The 17,283-nt window shown below is 37.9% G+C and overlaps 1 protein-coding gene across 27 annotated transcripts in view; it reads right to left on the bottom strand.

Moving 5' to 3' along the window:
- Positions 1-17,283, bottom strand: part of MAP2 (microtubule associated protein 2) — a 291,575-nt gene that overhangs the window by 132,098 nt on the left and 142,194 nt on the right. For 5 of the 27 annotated variants that reach the window (XM_059393352.1, XM_059393361.1, XM_059393360.1 and 2 more), the window contains exons 1-2: positions 15,761-16,051; positions 15,417-15,484 (exon numbers count right to left, since the gene is read on the bottom strand). The gene's annotated coding sequence lies outside the window, so the exon portion shown is untranslated. Of the gene's footprint in view, positions 1-5,824; positions 5,886-15,416; positions 15,485-15,760; positions 16,052-17,283 lie in introns of those variants that run through there. The other 22 variants (XM_059393362.1, XM_059393363.1, XM_059393367.1 and 19 more) reach the window with 11 other exon arrangements.

Here is a 17,283-nt window from a genome sequence, read left to right as displayed (position 1 = left end):
AAAGATGGGTCTAGTGACTATGTGTATAATGGCTTGTGTGGATCAAGAGTTGACGTAGGCAGCTATGACCGTGGTCAAGATCAGACGGGATGGGAAACTAACATTGTCCTTGGGGATACAGATGAGCTGGATGGTTTTCAAAAATGTCTAGGAAGTAGAACTGAGAGGACTTGGTAACTGATTGGACTAGTATATTTTAGGTAACATTTTTTTTTTTTTTTTAAATAAGCTCTATACCCAAAGTGGGGTTTAAACTCATAAACTTGAGATCAAAAGTGGCAGGCTCTAGTAACAGAGCCAGCTAGGCACCCCTTGAAGTAACAATTTCAATATAAATGTTATTCATATAAAGAACAATGACACTTGCTAAAATGACATTCCAGAGCCTTTGAAAGTAACTATAAGTTGCAAAGTTGCTATACAAAAGATGACTAAGGTATGTTGTAAATCATGGAAGAACTCCAAATAACAGTGGCTTCAACGAAATAGAAATTCTTTACAAGGTTATATCATATTCAACATGATTGCGGAAATTCAACTCTGAATTCCTTCGTTCCAGCAGAAAGGAAAAAAGAGTGATGAAGAGGCCACTCCTTCCTTTTAGGCAGTTAATGTCCATTTCACACACAAATTTAGTTCATATCTTATTGACTGAAAATTAGCCAAGTAGGTTCTACCTAGTTGGCAGGGAGCATGGAATTCTGGATCTTATTCTGAGTGTCCATGTGCCCGCGAAACCTCCAAATAGCAGGGGTCCTATCATTATTGAGGAAGGAAGTGATAATCAACATTGAGGACAAAAATAATTAGTACAACTAACCATGGGCTAAGGCCTTAAAGATGAAGTAAGAAAAAAAGAACACTTATGAATTGTACTAGCCCTTTACAGCAACAGAAAATTGAAATACACTGGAATGAACTCACTTTGAATTAGCATTCCACATTTTGTCTAAGTCACCAAGTACATTTTTTAACCTCAGTGGTAATCGAGATAGACTGGGTAAGTTAAACAGAGCTCCCCCGACAATAAATACGGCTTTCTACTGCTACAAAGCAGCCTCAGCTATGCCAATATTTGAACGTAGTTGTTTATGGTTTCATTTCCTTTACTTTTAATAGTGGCCATAAAAAGCCAAACAAATGCATTTTATTCACATTCCTTTGGATGAAGCCTTGAATTTAAATTATGTCACTGGATCCATTAACATTTAACTATGGTTGGTGCCTTATCCTCTATAGACACTCAACTTCAGAATGTAATAGCTACGTGCAGAAAATGAGAATTAATAGCAGTCAGGGAGTGAATCATAACCGCATCACTCAGCATACATTCACATTGATTTATTTTGTTTTGTCTGTTTCATGTGTTGTGTTTGTTTCTAAGAATAAAAGCTATCAATAAGATGCTGGGTTTAATAATAATTTAGGGAAAATACACCTTTCATCAATTTTCCACAAATGGTTCCCAGTAGGTTAAAATCAAAGGCTGCTGGGACTCTTAACTTTCTTTCTACATTTAATTTTCTGATATCATTTCTTCAGTTTTTACAATTAAGCCCCTTTACTGTAATTCTCATTTTCTTTATTCTCCTTTTACTGGTGCTTCATGTCTTGACTGACAGAGCAAAAAACATTCAAGTCACTGAACCCATCTTAAATCAGTGATATTTCAGGAGCAGCTTGTTAGCAACACTAAATTATACTCATTAGTATCATAAATATTCACATTTGTAATTTTTCCAAGCAAAAGGGATCGATCACACAACATTAAATCATATGTTCTTTTCCAAATTTAAAATTCAAATTTGTTTTAATTGAGCTATAGTAGGTCAACCACATCCTTGGTCTGCTTTTGTCCTTGGTTTTCTATTAGGTGTAAAATATATCCATGAAGAACTGCTTATTTTATTATTGCTATTAACACATAATTTCTGGTTCTTTTCCATTGCACACTGAGTTTTATTCTAGTCTCAAGTTGCTATCACTTGCATTTCCTAATGCACAGGGAAAGGGTTTTCTTGTAACGATGGCTATTCTCCGCATTGGCATTATTGGTTACTCTGGACCTATGATGAAGTCTTTTATATATAAAGAGAGCTTACATTGGGGCGCCTGGGTGGCTCAGTGGGTTAAAGCCTCTGTCTTTGGCTCAGGTCATGATCCCACAGTCATGAGATTGAGCCCCACATCAGGCTCTCTACTCAGTGGGGAGCCTGCTTCCCCACCCCCCACCCACCCCCATCTCTGCCTGCCTCTCTGCCTACTTGTCATCTCTGTGTGTCAAGTAAATAAATAAAATTAAAAAAAAAAAAAGAGAAAGAGCTTACATTTATATTCTATGATACAGCTTTCAACATGCATTCCTATGTTCCATCTCAATCCTGAAAATCATATGTGATCTTTATTTTACAGAAAACAAAAGGCCCAGGAAAGGGAAGCAATTTTTCCAACTAGCTAGTAAATAGGAAAGATAGTACACTGGAATAATAAGTGTAAGAGTACAAACTTAGAGTGATGGTATAAAAATTCATAGTAAGGCATATCACATATGACTGGTAATGGAGGATTATCACACACACTTCTCCTTTCTCCTAATTATTATTAAGGTAATAAAAATGTTGAAAAATAATGTAACTCTATCAAAAATTTTTGAAGCTATCCTAGAAGTCAGAATATAGAGGGAGAAAGAAATAAGAAACTGCTTCAGGAGGTCCCAAGTTAAAGGAGATCCATTGCAAGGAATCCTGGAGAGTCCCCAAGCTTAAGAGTTTTCAAATGCAGGGTCCAAGGAGGCCGTGAGACTATCATAGTAATTCATGAAGAAATGTATTCATGGGGCACCTGGGTGGCTGAGTCAGTTAACCATCTGACTCTTGATTTCAGCCCAGGTCATTATCTCCGGGTCCTGGGATCCAGCCCACATCTGCTCCGAGCTCATAGCAATCTGCTTGAGATTCTCTCTCTCCCTCTCCCTCTGTCCCTTCCTCCTGCTCACACACATTCTCTCTAAAATAAATACATTTTGAAAGTCTTAAAAAAAATAAAAAGAAACATATTCAGAACAATTGGGGCCCTTTCTATTCTTCTTCTCCCTTGCTACATTTTTAGTGACAGAAGAAGATTTTGCCCCCAACAGTGAAAATAAAAACTAGGCTTTAATGAAAGAAAGTGTTTAGTTTGGGAACCAGGTCTAGTATAGATAAATTTATGCAGAATGGAAACAATCATAGGGATCCTAACCTGCTCCCTTGCCAGTTGCATCTCCGTGCTCCTCTTGGGACACCTGCTTCCTGACAGACTCTGCCCACTTACCCAGAACATGCAGGCAGCTCATGGTTAGTGGAGGTACAGATCTGCCTGATTGCAGAGGAAACATACAACAGCTACCTGTCATCCTCAGCCTAGTTCTTCATACATAAAAATAACCCCCCAAACCCTCAAATCAAGACATCTGAGAAAAACCAGCAACATGAACAAGAAAAATATATTCTTTAAAATATGCCTCCTGAGGGGGTGCCTGGGTGGCTCAGTGGGTTAAAACTTCTGCCTTCTACTCAAGTCATGATCCCAGGATCCTGGGATGGAGCCCTGAATCGACTCTCTGCTTAGCAGGGAGCCTGCTTCCCCCCTCCTCTCTGCCTACTTGTGATCTCTGTCAAATAAATAAATAAAATCTTTAAAAAGAGAAATGGCTCCTGAGGAAATAGAGATGATTCAAGGGACAAGGCAATTTACAATTATCCTTCTCAGAGAGATTTGAAAGAATATCGCATACTTTAAAAGGAACTACCTTCCAAAAGTGAATTTTAGAAAAGTATTGATTAGAGGATAAGAAAACGTTCCTGAAAATTAATATATGATTTCTCAAAGAAGTAGTTCATGAATTAATTAAAAATAGAATTGGCAGGGCCAGAGGCAAATAATAATTCAGCTGATAAGAGGAAAAAACCTGAAAGTAGAAAAAGTGAAAAAGGGATTTTAAAAATATGTCAAAAAGGAGCTAAAACAGACCTGTCCAGTGAGTCCAACATTTATCAATAGGAATCTCCTAAATATAGAACAGAGGCAGGAATAACAAGAAAAAGAACGCAGAGGAAAGTTTCTCCGAGTTAAGAAGATATAATTTCAAACGGTCACTTCCAAATGACTCCTGGCAGAAGGGGCAGATTGTCCCTGGTTAAGAATCACTGGTACAGGGTAAAACGCTATGGCTATGGGGCCAGACAGCCTGGGCTTTTCTCTGAGCTCCACTAATAATAACCTCTTTATCTTTGGGAAATATACTTAGCTTCATTAAACCTCTTCTGTGAAGTGGAGATAAAAAAAAAAAAAACACCTCACTCCATAGAATTCTTTTTCTTCTTCTTTCCCCACTCTTCTTCTGAAAATGTATGTACTTAGCACATGATATGGACTAAATAAATAAGGGTTATTAATATTTTGATTATAAATGTAGCAATCGTGATGAGGAAGAGGAGGAGAAAAATATATGGAGTGGAGAGTGTGTGCCAAGGGTAGTCAGAGATAAGGAGAGGTCAGTGTAGGCCTTGGGTGCTTGGGTGAGGGGTGTGGTTACGCTCTAGATCAGCCCTCTCTGATGAAAATCATATCATAATGGTAATGTTTCTATAAAAATAATGTGGCTCTGGAGCACCTGAAGTTTGGTTAGTATGCCTAAGGAGGTGTAATTTCAATTATTTTCATTATAATTAATTTAGATCTAAGTAGCTGCATGTGACTAGCTACCTCCATATTTACTGGCCAGCACTACTCGAGAGAGCAAGCAAGAGCCAAAGAAGAGTTTGTATTAACTGTTTGTCTAGGAGATTAATGGGGTGATGGCGTTTGGGGCAGGAAGACAAGATAAAAGCATTTCAGCAACCCTGGCAGCTATAATGAGAGCCTGGATGAAGATGATGAAAAGGAGAGTTTGGGGAGGAGATAGGTCACTGCAATGACAATGTCCTCAGTGGATCCATGCCAACTGCTGTCTACCGGGAGACACCTAATCTCAGCCCTAACTCTACTCAGTGGTTTCCGAAGTTATAATTTTCTTTACATATATTTTTTTAAAGATTTTATTTATTTATTTGAAAGACAGAGATCACAGTAGGCAGAGAGGCAGGCAGAGAGAGAGGAGGAAGCAGGCTCCCTGCTGAGCAGAGAGCCCGATGTGGGGCTCGATCCCAGGACCCTGAGATCATGGCCTGAGCCAAAGGCAGAGGCTTAACCCACTGAGCCACCCAGGCGCCTCTTCTTTACATATGTTACCCTTCCTTTTGTATAGCTGAGATCAGAACTGGGATCTATAGCTTCCAGCTTATTCTTTATAAGCTCTTATAATTATCCTAAAAATAGGCAAATCAAAGATGCTCCATAGATATGATTTTCTGAAGCTGTAATCATTTTCTTTGTGATCCTAGATTCTTGCTGTGTTATCTATCACTTGCTTAAAATGCTGTGAAACTTAAAACAATGGATTCTTCTTAATCTATCTCTCTGCCAACTGCTTTTTAAATCATTAAGGTTACATTTTCTGTTAAAGTATAAAGCCATTTTAAGAACAACTGCTATTTTTACTCGCATTTTCTGAGCTCCATGCCACACTGATTCAGGACTCTAAAGGCAAGAGTCTTTTGGGAGAGCAGAGCAATAGCACAGGCCAGGGCTACCCTGGAATGCGTTCTTTATTTCAGCAACCAACTCAGTGCATTATTAAAATATTCCATATTTGGGACAATACACTCATTTACCTGCTTTGGCTGCATATTAGTAGAAAGTAAAAGCTTTAGAGTCAGAACAAGGATATGAGCCAAAGATTTACCGTTTCCTAGTAGAGGGACTTGGGTAGGTCATTTGCATTCTTCAAACTTCAGTTTTCTCATCTGTAATAAATATAACAACAAGATCTGCCATTCCCATTCCAGAGATTGCTATGAGCTTTGGGAGGTCATATGCTTTATATGACTTAAAAAGTATAACAGAAATTATTTTTTTCTTAAAGTCTAAATGCTACTTCTTCATTGGTTGGATTATTTCAGTAATTTTATAAACCAAAGTTGATATCTTAGACTTTTTGTGAGCATAACATAAGAAACAACTAAAAATGCATGCACACAATAAACTAGATATTATGTTTATTACTTCCCTTTGGCCCATGGAACTATCCACCATCTTTTAGAGGAAATGTATAGCAGTCTGACCAGTTATTTGACTCACTTAGGACAATGAGTTCTTATATCGTTTTAAAATTTTTTCATTGTTGGATGTCATATTTCCTCCATTACCAATATAATCTTAAAAGTTAATCATTTTATTTCAGTGTATTTCAGTATTTCAGTGTAGTTATTTGTTTTTAAGATTCGACAAAAATCACAGATTCACCTGAAGTTATGCTCAAAATCATGCTAATTAGCTACTCTTAGGCACTGAGAGAATCCTTAATGCCTAAGTGTTATATCTGATTCTGTATATCCTACCAGTAAATTTCACCAGGAGAAAAATCCTACAATGAGCAAGAAGATAATTTTAAAGCACACAAAATAGAAACGTTGTTCACATTGGAAATAAAACATAAGATTTCCCTGAAAAGAAACATCATCCCTTAAGTTCCTATTCATTGTAAAGAAATATATTTTGGTTGTAAGTGTTAGAGTAGCTTTGTTTTAATAATTGCCAGATGTGGATCAATGAACATCCGGCAGCTTTAAATAGTCATAATCCAAAGTCATTAACACTAGGAGAGAATCTGATGGAAGGTTAATTCGAACCATCTGAGGCAGACCCAAATTGAATCCACAAAAAAAAGGGAATTGATTCAAACTTTTCTTTTTTTTTTTTTTTTTTTAGAGAAAAGGATTATTTTTTAGGAAGACCATAGGTTATCCTGTGCTACTCTGAAACTCTAAACTATTGAATAAATGACAAAAAAAAAAAAAGCATAGGCATGGTATTTGAGTTCTGGCTATTTTACCAATTCCAGTTTGACTAGGCAAAGACCAGTGTTGTCCACCTAAGAAAGGCTACAGTTGCACACACATACACACCCCCTTGTACAACACTCATTTTCTTAGCTTCAATGTGGCACATGCATCAAGTGCATTTCTAAGCAGACAGCATAGTGAATGCAAAGACGCCCATGACCTGACTTCTTTCCTCCAGTGCCTTCCCGAGTGTTCTCCTTGAGGAAATATCATTATCAATTTAAGTTGACTTCTGTTCGTATGAAAACTAGTATTTCACTGGAATTTTAAATTCAAAGTTTGTCATGACACTGCTCACATTTACTTGGCTGTTTAAGTAAACACCAAATGACAAAATTACGGTGACAAAGACCACAGATCTGGTTATGGGCATGGCTTCTATCTAGATAGAAGCAGCCCTTTAAACAAAGGAGACATGCTAATAAGTGTGAGAACATCACAAATGTTTGATGTGCAGTTAAGGTGTTTCCCTGATGGATGTGTATGCCATATTTATTTGATTGCTTATGTTCTTAGATATTCTATAGTTGTAAAATGTGATGTGGGAAGCTTGTAAGTAGATGCTTGTAAGTCCATCTACAGAGGACTAAGAGATGCTTGTAAGTTCTTGCATCTACAGAGGACTAAAAGCCTCGTGGTAGAGGCAGAAAAATAACATCCCTCCAGTCTGTCCAGGCTTCTTGTGAACCCTGAGCCCCTTTGAATGCTCTAATCGTCTGTAAACACACACATTCTTTCCTCAGAGGAATGCAGGTTGCTGCTACCAACCAAAACATTCTACCAAAGAGAAATGATTTTGTTGGGAAAACATGTATTCCTTAAATCAGAGACTATCATCAATACTCAGGAATGCCCTGTGGCTTGAAGTAGAGTCCCCCCAGGCTTGTATGAGGAGGTAGGTGGCAGGATGAGATGTAGACACCCAGAAGCTTTGTCACTAAGCACAGCGGGACAGAAGGGATGTCAAGTGTTGGCGGGGTGGGGCGGGGGGCAGAGAACGTAGCAGACTGGCACTGTGCTGAACACCCAGGCAGAGAGGAGGTTAGAAGTTCAAAGAAATCACGAAGCAGGGAAACAGAGCTGCAGTTAAGAAACTCGCAGAGTGTTATATGGAAACACACCCCCAAATCTGAGCCACGAGAATTCACTCTACGGCATAAGAAACATGGAGCATAGGCAGAAAGATTGAAATGCCAGTAGCTCGTTAGGGCTTGTTTAATGGATCTTTCATAAAACAACTGGCTAGAATTGAAAAAGGTCAGAAAGAAAGAGACAATTCTCTCTCAGCATCAAAGAGGCGCGAAATCATGCAGTGTCGCCGCATGGAAAGAAGGGTTTCCATTTGACTTGTTCATAATGACTGCTCCAATCCTTTCTGATTATTTTTTTAGTAATTTTTTTTTTAATTTTATTTACTTGACAGAGAGTAAGATGACAAGTAAGCAGAGAGGCAGGCAGAGGGGGTGGGGGAAAACGGGCTCCCCGCTGAGCAGAAAGCCCGATGTGGGGCTTGATCCCAGGACCCCGAGATCATGACCTGAGCCAAAGGCAGAGACTTAACCCACTGAGTCACCCAGGTGCCCTGACCCTGAACACGCCCGATCTCATCCTTTTTGATTTTTCTTGCCTCCTAACGTGTTGCTGATGAAGGCACAGCACACAGTCTAGTAGTATCAACATTACCTAGGAGCTTGTTAAAATGGAGGCTCTCAGGCCCCTTCCTCACACCGAATGATTCTGAATCTGCATTTTAATGGGATCCCCAGTTGATTCATCTCTGCCTTAAAGTCTGAGGAGCTGATTTCTCAGGGTCTACTTTTACCACCTTATTATCCGTTTCTGCACAGCTACCTGAGTAATCTCTTAATTTTATTTGTTCACCCACAGAAATAAAGTTCCATCAGGGCAGGAAAAGGGTATGGAATTGGTGTTCAATAAATGGTCACTGAATGAATAAGTGGATTTTCCCTAGTCTGAGATGAAGTCCAGATGATAAGTAGTCCCCCTACCCGCCACCTGCCCATATCTTTTCTTTACCACTAGAAAACTCTCACTCTCTTTTCTCATACTTTTGTCTATAGGGAAGATATATTTTGTTTGCTAAGCCTAAATCCTAAATCCTTGTCTGCATTGTCTCCTTCCATTCAGGAACTTTTCTATAATATTGTTCTTCTTCTGTTTACATACCTAACACCCCCTCTATATGCGTCCTCCCTTCAAGTTAGGACTTCTCAGGTTACTAACAGTAAGGTCCTACTGTGCGGCACCGAATCCTAGACCTCTGAAATGTGTTTTCCTATTGCATTTGTATTGACTCATTCACTTCTCAAGAATTTGCTTCGGTCGCTGCAGTTGGACTGGTTTCGAGTCAGACCCGATGCAACACTAGCCCTGAAACTTGGGGAACAGTCTCAGTCTCTGTCCCTCCCTTGAAGTGGAGATAACAGAACATACAGAGTCATCACGATAATTAAAATCCCGGTCACAGAGGCTGGCACACAGCAGATACTAAGGTCATCCTAGATTCCCTTAGCTGGAGGAAAGGTGAGGCTAATTTTGAAACCATCAAACTGGGGTGCCTGAGTGGCTCAGTCAGTTAAGCAGCGCCTTCACCTCCAGTCAAGATCCCAGTGACCTGGGATCAAGCCCCGCATCAGGCTCCCTGCTCAGTGGAGAGCCTGCTTCTCCCTCTCTCTCCATCCTGCTGTTCTGCGTGCACTCTCTCTCTGTCAAATAAATAAAATCAAAATAAATAAAATCAAATAAATAAATAAAATCTTTAAAAACATTTTTTAAAAAGAAACCATCAAATTCTTTTTTGCAATATAAAATACAATGGTTCTCTTGTTGGGAAATAGCCCTTGAAAATAATGTGAAATGTCACGTGAGAGTAAAATACTCTATCCCATTACTGCATGAAGATGATATTAAAAAATTGGGGGGCGCCTGGGTGGCTCAGTGGTTAAGCCGCTGCCTTCGGCTCAGGTCATGATCTCAGGATCCTGGGATCGAGTCCCGCATCGGGCTCTCTGCTCAGCAGGGAGCCTGCTTCCTCCTCTCTCTCTCTCTGCCTGCCTCTCTACCTACTTGTGATTTCTCTCTGTCAAATAAATAAATAAAGTCTTTAAAAAAAATAAAAAATAAAAAAAAATAAAAAATTGGGAAGCAAGAGGAAAGAAACACACCCAACGTCTTCATAAAATAATATTACACAGGTGGAAAAATACTTTGAGATGTTTAAGATACTCTGAGTGGGAAAGAAAAAAAATAGGCAGAATTCAAATTGTATTGTTTTGATCTCAGTTATGTAAATTTTTTTTTAAATTTTTTATTTTTTATAAACATATATTTTTATCCCCAGGCGTACAGGTCTGTGAATCACCAGGTTTACACACTTCACAGCACTCACTAAAGCAATTGATGGAAGGAAGGAAGCTAAACGGGAGAGTGTTAACCATAGTCTCTAGCTTGTCTAATTATGGATGGCTATTATTTCCTTCCTTTGCACTCTTCTAAATTGGACAGATTTTTACAAAATGTGGATTTATTGTTTTTATAACAGAAAACACCCCTGAAGTCAATAATATTTTGAGCAGTCGTTTATTCTCGTTCTCCAACTTCTCTGCAGAATTTGAATTGTAGCCTTATTTTCTATTACTTCACCTATCCTCTTTGTTCTTTGCTAAAAAAAAAAAAAAAAAAAAAAAAAAAAAAAGTTCTTCCTTTAACTTTGTCAATTCCCGTCCTTTACTCTACATCTTAAATGTGGGTCCTGTCAAGAGTGGTCTGTCTTGGCCCTCTTCTCTTCTCTTGTGAAAATGTCATCCACGTCCTCTCTCCCTAGATTCTCTTCTTCGTGTTGGCCCAAGGTGATCTGCCAGCTACCAGACCAGTCGGCCTCCAGAGCCAGCCTACTGTAGCCTCAACTTGCCTCTTGACTTTTTATTCCCTTCCCCATTCGGTCAGCACTTCTTGGCTGTCCACTATGTACTAGGCAGTCTGCAAGAGACTAGGGTGAAGACAAATTAAAGAGAGCCTCTTTCTTCAAGCAGCTTTAGCCACCCGTCTCCCCTCATTGTTGCAAGTTATCAAACTGAAACAGTAGAGTCAGCACTGAGTCCTGGTTTTCATTCCTCCGACCAATCAGTTGCTATATTCTGCTTATGATTTTGAGCTCAGAAACATCTTTCAATTTCATGACCCCTTCTTTTATGCCCACTGCCAACACCCTCTTTATAGCCTTTATTCTTTCCTGGAATATCCTATTAGAGCTTCCAAAGGGATGTCTGCTTCAACATATTCTCACCCATAATTCCACCTCACACAGTGCTATAAAGTAAGTCACCTGAAAATACAGTTTAGGTCAGAGTGGTCCGCTATTCAAAATATACCCTATAGTTTCTCATCAAATGCTGGACAATTTCAAGATAGCATTCAAGGTCCCTTTCTCATGTATTGGGTTGAACTGAATGAATTCTTATTTTGTAGGTTCAAAAAGTGTAGAATACTAGCCATTTCATAGGATATGACTGAATATTATGTCCATCCTCACCTTCCAAGAACCCCCCTTCTTCTGGCTTGCGCTCTAGAATATAAATGAGGTCAGTCTATACTTTCCATGCATGTTCACTTTCTTTGGCCTCTTTGCTAATGTTGGTTCTTCCTGGAGCTCGTCTGTGCATTATCTCTCCCTTAAATACTTCTTTTCATCTCTAACCTCCTCCTCAAAAGACCCATCTTCCATGAAATATTTCCTGTTGAGTCTCTTCTCAATTGTTAGTAATCCTGGTCTGCAATGAAGTCCCTTAAGAAATTATTCGTGTGTCTCTTATGATACCAATGTGCCTTAAGGCTACTTCTTTGTTTTGTTCTGCTATACCCAAATGAGCTCCCAAAGTGTTCTTTTCTATATACGCCTTTGCAAGTAGAGCATCTTAATACCCATTTGTGTCATTGTTACTGCCCTCCGTTATGTTTGTGGCTCAGTTAGTTGTATATAAGTTTGAATGTGATATCTGCACACTACACAGTATGCACATGGCATACTGTTCCCTGCTAGTTTCTTTCTTTTTGGTCATTTGAAACTTCTGCTATTATTTCAATAAAAAAAAAAGTTGCAAAATATGGCATCGATTTATGCTATTTAGTACTTGAATTCTCTGGCTAATTTTCTTATATAGATCATGCAATTTCAAAATACCTCTTCATCATAGTGACACAGGAGAACTTTATGAATTAATTTATTTTAAAACTTCCTAATTCGTCTCTGATATTCCTCCTTAAAGAATAAAGTTTTTTTAAAAAATAAAATTCTTCAGTTTATAAAATATAAAATATAAAATACATATTAAAATATAAAATATATCAGAGTTTGAATATTATGTTACACATTTGAGGATAAATTTACTCCTAATTTAAAAGTGTATAAAAACAAGTGTCTGCAGGCATACTGTTTTCACCTTATTTCAGTATACACCATGTGCATAAATGAAATATTAAAGCAATGGCTATGAGCAAAAAAAAAAAAAAAAAACTACTAGGAAAAGAATGTAATATGTTGTGGTTAATATTGAAGGACTTTGGACCAGACTTGTGTCTATTGCCCAGTTGGAATCTCCATTCATTCATCTATGAAATGGAGACCATACCCACCTCCCAGGATTGTAGAGAGAGTTAAAATGAGATAACATATGTTAAGGGCTTAAGATATTATCTCGCACATAGTGAATAATAAAAAAAAATTATAGTTGTATTAATAAAAATAAATGGCAACAAGAAAAAAATGCATTCTCTAAAACTATTCTGACTCTAGAAGTTTCCTTATACATTATTCAATGATGTCATACTAGTCCATAATGAGCAAAAAAGCATTTAAGAAGACTATGACATCATTTCTAGTATTACAGAAAGAGAGAGAGGGAGGGAGAGAGAGAGAGAAAGACGGAGAGAGGGAGAAGGCCTCCTCCCCTCTGCTGCAGCAAAATCTTGGCTGAAGATATGAAAAGCAATAAACAATGTCGAGCCTGGCAGTAGTATTTCGGAAGCATACATAAAGCAGAACTCATGCTGCACTTTGGCTTCTTTCCCTTGCTGATGAAAGTGAGAACGGACACTTCAAAAATTCTTTCCATCTTAACTTAAAACTGAAAAAACCTTTTCTGTATAGCTTGGAGAAATTTTCACACACGGTTCGCCTGAATTTCTACCTGGTATTAACTATCTAATTAATTATTATTAATTAAAGACTTGGAATGAATATTTGGGGTAGCTAAAGAAAAAAAAAAGTACAAAATGTCTGTTTTACAGTGTGCGATCTCATGAAAAACAAAAACAAAAAAGTAATGGGGAAAATGATGATGAATCATTTACCCATCAAATAATTAAGCAAATATTTGTTGAACTCCTACTGTGTCCAGACACTCCTTTATGTGCTGAAGATATGAGTGAAAAATCAGTGAAATAATTAACCAATGTCAAAATGAGTCTGATTAGCAAAAACCGTGATAAGATCCCTGACTCACTCACAGTCCAAAAGTCAAATTCAATTCTGATTTGACGCCATAATAGTCTATTTCAATAAATTATGTTTTATTACACAAAATCTGTCAACACATCCCTAGATAAATTTAAAATGAGCCTAGAAAATTTAGGTACCAAGAGATTTTGGTAAGGTAATATGCCACTTCTCCATACCCAGATGAATCCCAACAGAGCTGATTAGTTCCTATTAACAAAACGTTGAACACATTTTTTAGTGGTTAGATAATAGCATCATCGTTTTCCAATTCATGTAAATATCCCAATATTCTAAATTAATATAATGAGTTGCTAAATGAGCCTGAGGATTAGAAAACAGCTTCTCACATAAAATATATACTGTGTGGATTCTGTTAGATGGGAAAATGCCAAATAGAGTTTTTTTCACCAAATATGAAATGTATTCACCTACTCTGAGTGGAAACTAAAGGAAGAGAAAGTCCCAAGTGTTTTACAGTATCCAGGAGGAATAGTAAGTCCTGTCTGGGGATTTTAGACTTGATTCCACTGAGTAATTTCTAAGGGAAAAAAATGCAATATATTTCAAGTTTCTCTGAGACCAGTCTATTCAATTTTGTTCAATATCTGAAATAAAAGCAGTTTCCCTTTTTAGAGCATACTGATTTATTTTAATGAATTCCTTCTCTTGTGCAAAAATATTATGTGGTACTGCCTACACTCTGGAAGGGTGGTGACAGTGGCATCTGCCCCTTCCCTCTCTCCCACAGTAACTACCATCAGCAGCAAGGCTCTTAGGAAGTGCCTGTGGAATGAATAAATTAAGGTTCTCATAATTACACACTGCAGAGAGAATTAAACAAGGACAATGCATTCGTCTCCTTCAACTGCTACAAATATTCACATTCACAGGTGCACACTCACAGACTTTTGGTATTTCAGGATCAGTTGTTGAACATTAACTATTTCCAAAGTACATTAAAAAAAAAACAAAAAAACTAACCTCACTGCATGAAATATTTTGGGCCAGTAAGCTTGAAAGGAAATGCTATGTGAATGCCAAAGAAAGATTTAGAAGATGCTATTGATCTCCTCAGCGAGGCATAAAATGTCTTCCATTTTTTTAAGGCAAATTACAAATACAGCTTTTATTGACATGAGTATATGTTGAAAACAAAGATAATCTTAAAGAATTAAACAAAAGGTAATACCCATAACTGCCATCTCTAATCAATACACATCCTGATAATGAATTTGAAAATTAAAATTTTTCATGTGAGGCAGAAGGCCCAGGATCAATGGATTCAACTGCTCCCACAGCAAGAAGAAGGATTACTTTCTTATGCCAATAAAGCATATATAAAATCAGTTTTTTAATAACTAACAACCTCGGCCTTTAAATATGGTGCTAAAGACTAAAGCATCAGTGAAGAAGTTAAAATATTTTATTCACAAAACCCAACAATACTGAGTCATTCCTAGGCTCTCATCTCTAGTGCTCCTTCTACCTGGGAAGGGCAAGCCGTTTCATTTACCCACTTAAAAACATCTCTTATTAGAAAGATTCCCTCAGATAAAATCACGACTTTAGTATATTTCTGTTAAATTTAAATGACTAAATTTTCATTAAGATAGAGAATTTTGGACATTTTTTTTTTTAGCTGCTACAATAATAAAAATCCGAAAATAAGCCAGACATAGCAATGTTTGTTCACAACTTGCAACCCAGGCAAAAGATATAATTCCTTAGACATCTTATAATCTTAACAGCCGTGGATAATGGCATTCTCTGCATGAGAAATCATACATGCTATAGACAATGACCAAACGTAGGCTTAAGGATCAAAGACCAACCATAGAGAGATTAATTTAAATAAAAACATTCCAAATCCTCCCTGATTTCCCCTCATTTAAACCTCCAAACAAAACATGTGGTACCTTTTAATTTTCTGAATGAGTAGTTCCCAATCAATGTTTCTTCGGTGAGAGACGACAAGGTGAAGAATCTACCGAAACAAAACAAAAGAAAAAAAAATACATATACGGATTTATTAACAAAATATTGGAAATCGTAACTCACCAGTAAGCAAATGCATTCTTTATAATTCCAATAATAAATCTATGCCTTGAGATCTGTAGTACAAGCAACACAGCACTTGAATTTTCAGGAAGCTCGGTAATGAATTCTAAAGCATTTTACTTTGAGATCACATAAAGCAAATCCTCTGAAAAATGGATTAAAAATAAAACCAAATAAAATTTAAAAGACGCCGAAACATTACCAGTGCCTATGCAGCGATACCACCCAAGTCTAGCCTCTGAGGATTGCTGCAGAATCCTTCTCCCCGAGCATTATCTCCACGGGCTGGGTCTAGCTCTCTAGCTCCAGACAGACGCAGTCTGCAAGCCACCAGCTCCTCTCTGTGTGTGTCGGGGAAAGGGAAGCTGCACATTAGAAAAAGTCCCCGCAGTGGTGAAAAGGAAAATAAGGAGTGGGAGAGGGAGAGAGAGCTCACTAGCCTCAGAATTTTCGAGAATGATGACAAGCCACCCAGTTCCGCCATCATTCACTGACAATAAGATGCAGCCCTGGCTTATGATTTAGCGGTTTACCATAGGGGCTTCTGGTATCGAATGCCTGACAGGCATTTTAATTGCCTCCATCCAAGTGTGTCCCCAGGAGTCGAGTCTATAAGCCTATGAATGTCATCATCTGGTCTCCTTTGTGTTAATGCCAGACACACACACACACACACACACACACACGCACACAGTGCTTCAATAGAGAGTTTCCCTGCAGAATATAGGATTACAAATAAATCTGGCTGCACACACTGGACATGATAAACGGTAGTTTATGAGAATATTTATTATCTACATTAATGACATCACAGATCATCTGATGTTCTGTCACTGGCTGCTCATGATGTTATTTTAAAAACTGAAAATCCAAGATTGTTTGTTTACTTATTATTTACTTCTATTCCAAAATAACTGGGCCCAATAGAAAAATGCATATATTTATTTGGATTTTCTTAGGGAAAATTCAATCCCCTTGTAACTGTGATAATTACACACTTGGCAATGCTTCCCTTACAAGAGAGAATGCAGCAAAAAACAAAGAGGATTAGGAAACCAGGGTTGATGTGTGATTTCTGAAGACAATCTATTTTATTCTGTTTACAGACAGAAGCAAAAGGAAGTAGCAGTGAGTTTGGGTACTGGGACACCTTACCGTCCCTGAGGGCCACAGCAGGGAGTTGACTCTAGCATAATGTGAGCAACTGAAATTAACAGTTGAATGTCCCTGTTTCACAGTGCCCCTTCTGTAGGGAGGTTAAATGTGGAATAATTCCCTGAATTTATTGCCCAGACAGAAGGGCTGGGGAAAATGTTAATAAATAAATTAATTTTTACAGCATTGTTAGCTTCCTGCATCAGTGAGTGGAGCAAAATTCAATGTATGTATACCAAAAGGGCCTGGTGTGAAGAAGGTTGCTGGGAGGGAGCATCACCATGGTTACCGGAAACAGAGAGTACTGAGAAAAATAAGGTAATGATAGAGAAAAGGGAAGGAGACTCCAGGAGAGGAAACGTACAGGGATAGGCTTCCTTTTTTGCCTTCTGGAAAGAACTGTGTCTATCAGTTTTACACTCTATTTTGAACGCATTAAGATGAATTTACATTCTCCATTAGCCGCCTTTCTTCTCCACTTTCTGATCACGAGCTAATTTTGCCTTTATAAATATTCAAATTATGGTTCTTTTGTATGAGATGGTTCCTACTTCTTCTTGCCTCTGTCCC

This window comes from Mustela nigripes, chromosome 3 (assembly GCF_022355385.1).
Source record: "Mustela nigripes isolate SB6536 chromosome 3, MUSNIG.SB6536, whole genome shotgun sequence".
NCBI lineage: Eukaryota > Metazoa > Chordata > Mammalia > Carnivora > Mustelidae > Mustela > Mustela nigripes.
Note: the sequence above shows the minus strand (reverse complement) of the source record. Positions and strands in the feature narration are given on the sequence as shown.